Raw genomic sequence first — 8800 nt, 5'->3', positions numbered from 1 at the left:
AAAGTGCAACGGTGACGTCACGATTCGAAGTTGGTGGAAATTTCTAGAAATACAAAATGGCGGATGGATTAGCATGGATTAACATATGGATTAGCATATGGATTAGCATAGATTGGCATATGGATTAGCATAGATTGGCATACAGATTAGCATAGATTGGCATACGAATTAGCATAGATTGGCATACGAATTGGCATAGATTGGCATACGGATTAGCATAGATTGGCATACGGATTGGCATAGATTGGCATGGATTAGCATAGATTGTCATGGATTAGCATAGATTAGCATACGGATTAGCATGGATTAGCATACGGATTAGATGACGTCATCCAAGAGGTTGGCAACATCGAGGGTCGCAAGGCTAAAGGTCAGGGTCGAATTTCAATGTCAGGGTAAAATTTCAAGGTTAAGGTCAAATTTCAAGGTTAAGGTCAAATTTCAAGGTCAAGGTCATTTTCAAGGTCAAGGTCAAAGTTAAAGGTCAAGGTCAAAGTTAAAGGTCAAGGTCAAACTTAAAGGTCAAAGGTCAAACTTTAAGGTCAAAGGTCAAGGTAAAAGTCAAAGTTCAAGGTCGGCTCCTGGATCCTGCGCCTGTCCTTGAATCGGTATTTCCTACCTACTCGCAACGGGACATTTTTTCGTGCGTACATGGCTGATGAACGTAACGGGACACTTTTTCGTGCGTGCATGGCCACCGGAAGTGATGTAATCCAACAGGGCTGATGAAGCGAAGCCTTAAGGTGGCTGCCGCGGATCCCCGGATCCCCCTCCCTCCTCCCCTGTCCTCATATGAACTATATACAACTACTCCAGTATCTAATGATTTCCCTGTTGACATGACGTAAAGCTCAATGATAATGATGATGATGATGATGATGATAATAATAATGCCACCTTGGTTGTAACTAGACTTAATCTAGCAGTTCTTGCTTTACATACTTGGGTATAATTCGATAAAAGCTGCACCGCTGTTCCGAACGATTACAAACCGCCAAAGCGTCAACGAACTCGCGGACGAAAACAAAAGAAGTGACGAGTCCGTCGAGATGAGATAGAGAAGGTGCGAGAGAGAGAGAGAGAGAGAGAGAGTAAATATTCCCCCCAAGCGGCGATGAGTGTCGGCGCGCGGCGGGCTGACCCAAGGACGGCGCTGGGCCGACTATCTCAGGCGACGACTCGACACGGGCCTCGACAGTCGGCGAGAGACGCGCAGGAGTGCACCACAGCGCCCGCCCCAGCGTCTAGACATCCGGGACACGACAGCACGCTGCGAAAAAGGAGGTTCGTTCATCGCCCTTCCTTCCCTCCCTAACACACCGCAAGCACTCATCGTTTTCATATGGCGTGGAAGAGGGGGACAATCATTATTTTTTTTGGCAACAATTTTTTTGCTATTTTTTAGGAAATTGTCAAAGTTTGAAATTTAATTAAAATATGCTTTTTTTTTTTTTACTGAAATATCGGTTTTAAAGTGTCTCAAGAGAAAGATAAAAAGAAAAGAGAGGACAATTTTCAACTAAATGTTAAAAATAAAATAAAAAACTTAATTCTTGTATACTCTAAATAATGTTTTATACAATTAGAATTTCACTATAGGCATGAACTCACGAAAATCATTAATTTAAATTTAAGCATTTAAGTAAATCATAATTATTATTTTATTTTTAACAATATTTGAAGCCCATTATTATTCTTAGACATTTGTGTCAAAGTATGGCGTATATATGGCGTACATATTTAACTTACAAAAATGTGTTCAAAGTCATTGTTGATCTGTAGTATATTAAATTAAGCAGGGCCTATAATCATTTTCCGTGAAATAAAAAAAATAATTAAATTGTTGCTTAAATGTATAAAACATCTGTAATTTAATATCATTAATATAAATAATTGCATAAATTCTTAACTAGGAATATTACACTTTTTATTCACACTCATCAATAATTAATGAAAGTCTTTACTAAAATACTTCACTAAAATTATACATTATAGTGAACTCATTTAAACAGCTGAGCTGCACATTCCGCCTATTTTACACTCAGTTCATTCGTCACAAGTCGCGCACAATTAAACGTTTACGCTTTTGTTAGTGTAGTCGTATTCACAATTTTGTATGGTATGGAACTGAACCTGAGACGTCTACATATTAAAATTAATTTTCATAGCATTAAGAATAATTTTAAATTTCTCGTACTAAGCATTCGAGTTCGCACGCGCATTTTGTTAAACATTATGCGTCACTCGGTGTTTTTCCCTTTGGTTGGCGTTGCATACATTTAGTGAAGCTTTATTCAGAAAACCACATGCAAAATGAAAACATTTGGTATTTTGACGATAAAACTTCTTACTTTGTCGCAAAAACGCACAAACATTATTTTTGAAATGGACTTCGTGCTAGTAGCTTGCTGAAGAAAGGCAATGTTTTATTTATGTATCTTCAAGCCACAACAAGAAAATAATTTTTGCAAACATATGGTTCATATTTTACTCAATAGACGTCCTAATACTGAAATAAATTCATATATATGTAAATATTGTTCTCAATTTTCCGCAAGGGACAATTAAAACCGATTTTCACACGTGAATGTTGCTAAATCGTACGAATCATTCGGGGATCTATGCTTTTTGGCGACAAGACGTTGAATTTGTCCTTACGTGGTGTCAAATTGTTAATAGGATATGCGAATAATATAAAAAGATAATATTTCAATCATAAAATAATTTATTTTATTACAATAAACCATCAATAATGGACTTTGCCTAAAGTTTCGGAACGACTCGACCTTTTAGCTTCTTTTGATGACAGAGGCTGCATAATATAAAGGATAAATTTGTTTCTTAGTAACAAATCGTCCAAGGTTTTCGTATGAAGATAATAAAAGACTGTAATAAAATGGATAATACGCGATTTTAAATTATCCGCTATTTTGAGTTATCAAGGGCATTGTCTCTCGATTAAGTCTTACTTTCCTCCGATCAAAAATTTGAAATGAAACTTTGACCTGAAAAAAAAATTACGAAATGATAAATTTTATTTTTAAAAGGTTATAAAGGGTTAAAATTAATCTTCAATTCGAATTTATGTGTTTTATTTTGTTGGCTGGATTAGCAGCTAATTATACGTCACCCACTAAAAAAATATGTACTTTCTAAATCTCAGAGTCTATTGCAAAATACCTTACAAAATTTAAAACAATAGGGGTTATCATGTGATTTGTGCTACGCATGTAGATATCTATACGATAGTAACTTACAAAAATATTTTTACGAATCATTTCACATTCATATTCACTGGAAGAATGTAAGCTCTAACCAAAGATACTATTATAATTCAAAGCTGGCGTAACGGAACTGAAAAAAAAAATCAATTTCCTATATTTTTGCTTATACTTTATAACTTTATTAGTTTATAACTGAGTAAGACTGAATTTACTTACACATCAATAAAATCACTAGCCATTATCACAAGAAAAAGTTGATAATTTGTTGTACGTGACAATTGACAACAATATGTAATATCAAGTTTATTTTTTACATCAGTTCAGTTTTCAGATTGACGGAAAGCAAGCGTTTAACACAGTAGGAAGTTTACTATGTACAGTGACAATAGTTAATTGGGTTCAACAACTCGTACATATCGGGGTCCCTACAGACGATGAGAAGTGAAGTGATGTGGACGGAGCAGTGACGGAGCGCCGCTTCACTGCAACGTCCGCCACGTTTCCACTTGCAAAACATTCGTGGTTCTCATATTCTATATTTGAAAACAGGAAGTAAATTGAAAAGGTCACAGCCATCTGCAGCGTATAATACCCCTGATAGTACAGATAAACTTTCTTGCTACATTTTTAATATCTACTTTATAAAGTACCACTTAATAATCAACCAAGTGCTCTGGAATTATTCTGAGGAGAAGCGTACGCAGATTTGTATTTTTTTTTGGGAAGGGGGGGGGGGTTGTTATGAATATAACGATCTTGCCCATCACTGCCCCTACGTATAACAGTGATTCTTCGTACGTTATATATATATTTCTTCACGTTTTAATTTTTATAATGTTGAATGTTAAATAATGTGTTAAATTTATTTTATTTTCAGTATGTGTACATGTTTAGATGATTATTTATCTTTTACTACGCAGGCCTAAGTGAAAATATACTTGAAAATAAAATAATTATTTGAAAAAAAAAGTGTTTATGATTATTTTTAAAAATTGGTTACGCAACATAAGTATTGGGTAAAAGTTAGCACTTAACCAATTTCGGTATTTAGCCTACATGAAACTTAGAAGAGGGTAAGTGTGGAATTTGTTCTTGACTGCCGTGATCGCTGAGGCATCACGCGTGTTACAAGGTCGTGGTTCGCAGTCACCTCGCATGACTCAGCTTCATAGGCGTGCCTACAGGGGGGGCCAGGTGGGCCATGGCCCCCCCTAATGTAATCACTCAGATCGGCATTTTCTCTAATGCGTTCGTTAATATTCATATATTCCTGGCACTGTGACACTCAAACTGTTTTTCAGTGTTGCAGCGTGCTAATTAACAATATTTTTAAACATTTTATCGTTCTGGAAATACAGCCGCCTTAGTTTATTTAAAACACGAGGTCCCTTAAAATGGCCAAGCAAAAAAAAAATATTTTAAGAGGTTTGTTAAAGTTCTGTTGTCTGAATTGCTGTGTTTGCATTCACTAAAAAGAAGTTCATTTCAAGGTAGATCTGGACCAAGCTATTGGAAAATTCGAGGGGGGAAAATGTGTAAGAACCCTTTAAACATTGTCTATGGAAAAAAAAAACATATTTCCAAGATTGTTAAAATTATACGGATATAAATATTAACTAGTAAACATATCTCGTTGATACTGCACAAACATATAAACACGGCAATGAGTGAATGTATTTAGGCTATTTAACATTCTAAATTCAGCTTCTGATTTAAAAATTTAGCAGGGCCCCCCCTAATGGAAATGTCTGGGCACGCCTATGCTCAGCTTTATGACCTCCGAGTAGGTTCCAAGCGAGGTTCGCAACCAACCATCACCACAGATAAAAACGCCTTACGTCTTACGTAGCTAACTGTGCGACGTCATAGATCAGAGAATTCTATTTCTTGATAAGAGCGCATTGTAGTCTTATAAGAGGCCCGCCTAGTCAGGAACGGGGTGATAAAGTGTGACCATTGAATATATATATATATAATGTATATTTATTATATATTGAGACCAGGTTAAATTTTCTGGCCAGTTTCGCAGAAGAATTGTAGTAGCAAGCTCCGTCGCAGCGATCGCTTCAATCACTGGGTATAGGCAATGCACGCCCCTGGAGGTCTTTGGCCGTACTACGTTAACCAGCCCAGTCATGCCACCACCCTCCTGCCCCCTTTGGAGCTGTTATCAGCACCGTTGGACAACCTTGAAGAGAAGCTACGTTTTAGGTTCGCTATTAAAAGTTAAATACCTACTTTCTTATTTAAAACTTTAATTCGCATTGATAATTTTATACATCATATAGGATAATAAATGTGCATAGACGTTTTGTCCAAATGTGAGGAACAGTTCACGAGGCACATTAATGTTTCCTTTTACATTATTTATCTATTTATCGGCTAGATGCCGTGTAAAAAGAAAAATTGTCGCGAGTATGCGTTGTATTAGAAAAATGTCAACCACCGAACACCGAATAAAGCCATTGAACTGTAACGTCCAACATTCACACCTAAGTCAGGAGCTATCAGTTTGAAATTTTTTGTAAATTGTTTAGTAAAATGTCACCTAATTGATGAAGAATTTTGTAAAAGAAGGTACCATTGCTATCTTCAAACGTGGTGTGACAAGTGTCGTAAATACAAAAAAATTTTTATTGCGGACCTTAGTGCGATGTCGTATATTACAACAGGTAGTGTATCTCCAGCCAAGAACCTGTCACCAAACGAAAAAGAAGCAGCATGAACAAAATTTCAAACTAAAGAAGATTTAACACCAAATATGATTTCAACTCTGTCACGACAGTTCAACCATTTAGCCAACAGTTAAATTCTATTTTCCTCATCTCTAAGATTCTTGCAAACGTTCGTGAAAGCAATAGTTTAAGGTAAAAAAACTATTCTAAACTAAAAAAATTAGTAATGTTTTCTCGTAGTATTATTATTACGGCTAAATAAAATTTTATTTGTATTCAGAAAATTGTTTTACATTTAATTCTTGTTTTCTTCACACGCTTTAAGTTTTAAACAGTTAGCTGTTTTGTCTTCTTAGTCAATTCTTTAAATTTAATTTTCACGAAGTGTCACTGACGTGTGTTATGTCAATTTAACAGTATACTGTATAGATTTATAAGTTTTGTAATCACACAACGTTTAAACATATTCAATTGAGGGCGTGTTATATACTTAAAACTGTTAAAGATTTTAACTTATTCAATTAATTAAGATATTAAATAAAATAGTTTAGTAAAATGTAACTAGATTGCCTGTGCATGTTTTAATCATTAAGCATGTGTCAAAGCAGAGTCCTGTACGGACTTGGATATTATTTTATTGACATCGTGTATATGATCGCGCAGAAATTAAGATAAAGGTTTAATACAAGTTCTTTGAGTGCTTTCCAGAAACTGTACCAGGTACTTCATGCCAAAAAATTATTCTGAAAACACGCGTTATAGCTGACGCGGGCGGGTCTCCTGCGGAGTGCAGAGACGTGGCGAACGTGACTCGGTGGGGGAACCATAAATAACTTAGAAACACACAAATTATAACAGTCATAACTTAGAAACCTCGAAAAAAAAAATGGCAGTCATCTTGTTGGAGGTCACCATTTTCTTTTTGTTTGCTAGATGGCACTGCCACCATATTAGTTTAAAATTTACCCCTTAGAGTGCAGTATTCATTTATTGCCAGGGCGCCCATCATCTTGGCCTCCATCTGGAAATTCTGCAATTATTAAGCTAGAAATTCGGAAAAAATCCCAAAATTCGTAAAAAAAAATCACTTGTATATTTACTGATTGATTCGATCACATACAGTGTTTGGTTCAATCCTTAATCAATACAAAAAAATGACAGGTTCGAGAAAAAACAAAAAAATTACAATAAAAAATGTATTACATAATTTCTGCATGTACAAACAAATTACTAGCGTTTCTCGATGTATACAGTTATCTTAGAGTACAAAGCAAGTCCTTTATCAGGTCGACTAATTGGTACACCACATTTTCATACAGAGAACAAATTTTAATTTCATTAAAAGACAGTGATATATTTCATGACTTTTGCACTCGGAATATTTGCTAATGCTTTGTTACAGAATATACAGTTTGACTCTGATGAATGTTCGATCAGTCCTTTGCAAAACCACATGTGCTTTCTTCAGGTTTCTGTATAATATAAACTGACTACAACATATGTCGCACGAATATTTAATATGTTCAGAGTTATTAATACAATTGTGTATTACGTAATCACGAATTTTCAAGTTTTTATGTTGTTACAACACGTTCAGTTGGGTGATGGAACACCGTCAGCTGCTGCTTGCTTTATAGATGTCACTGGCAGTGTTGTCATCGGGATATTCATCATCAGCGTTGCTGCAGTCAGGGTCCCGACTTTGATGAAGGAGTTGACATTACCGGTGTTATAGGTGATAGGTTAGACTGGGCTGAAGAACCACCAATTGCTGATGGTACAGGTGTCATCGAGTTCTACGCTAAATATGGTAATGACCACATCGAGGTCTTCAACTTTCAAGTCCAAGTAACACTGTTGAGTAACCCGGATATCAACTTTGAAACGCAAAATTAAAGAAACATCGAGTGAAAGTAACGATTATGGATCTCTCCCACTAACGCTCCGTTCTAGTACCTAAACGAGTCGCTGCATCGCGTGAGCCGTTGGGTGAAGAGGCGCAATCCTACTTAGCCGGGTTCAACTCCAGGGAAAATGATACGATCTATGGAATTTACAAACACAATCATCGATGGTTTCTGAGAATCAAGGATTTTTTTCTATCTAATAATATTATCCGCATTGATGATGAAATAATTCAACCTGCTCCTGGCTTGTACGAACTATTGTTTTGAAATAACCTAAGGTGTATCCAGAAGCTGCATTGCGTCAATACAAACGCTTGCTGTAGTCTACAAGTGCATGCTTTAAAAGGAACGACCCTGCCTCCAATCGTTATAAAACCATTGCCCATGCAAAGTTCGGTATTATTAAAGATCTTTGTCCGGACATTGGTATACAGCGAGGCAGTTGCATGTTTCAAAAATTGGATTTAAATCGTCGAAGAGAATTTATTTTTTGGAATTCAGTTAATGAATTGCATCACGTTTGAGATTATTGTTGGTGTCGCAACAAGCTGGGAATACGTCTCACACAAATGAAATATTGTCCATCATTGAAGAATTGACTGAATCGGGGTATATATAAAAAAGCAGTTAAAAAAATGACTAGCTGACGCGGGAATGCACTGGAACTTCACAAAGGCGCCCGAAGAGTATTTCCTCGCAGAAAATCACTCGTGGTCTTGGCGATGTTTTACAAATAGATCTAGTTGAAATGCAACCTTATTACCGCGTGAATAATGGTTTTAGATAGTATATTTTGACTGCTATAGATATGTACTCGAAACGTGCTTACGCTGTCCCAATGAAGTTAAATAGTGCAGAGCTCGTAACTCAAGCAATGAAACATATTTTGAAGGCTTTAGGTGCTTTCAGACACGTACAGTCAAACAAAGGTACTGAATTTTACAACAGACCGTTTCAGAGCTTGATGACAAAACAAGGAATAAATCATTTTTCG

The 8800-nt window shown here is 36.1% G+C and overlaps 1 protein-coding gene across 1 annotated transcript in view; it reads left to right on the top strand.

Moving 5' to 3' along the window:
* The first annotated feature begins 1200 nt into the window (after positions 1-1200).
* Positions 1201-8800, top strand: part of LOC134529416 (UDP-GlcNAc:betaGal beta-1,3-N-acetylglucosaminyltransferase 7-like) — an 81849-nt gene continuing 74249 nt past the window's right edge. Inside the window, exon 1 of the mRNA XM_063363472.1 lies at positions 1201-1284. The gene's annotated coding sequence lies outside the window, so the exon portion shown is untranslated. The remainder of the gene's footprint in view (positions 1285-8800) is intronic.

Source organism: Bacillus rossius, chromosome 1, assembly GCF_032445375.1.
Source record: "Bacillus rossius redtenbacheri isolate Brsri chromosome 1, Brsri_v3, whole genome shotgun sequence".
Classification (NCBI taxonomy): Eukaryota; Metazoa; Arthropoda; class Insecta; order Phasmatodea; family Bacillidae; genus Bacillus; species Bacillus rossius.
This window is presented reverse-complemented; position numbering and strand designations above follow the sequence as displayed.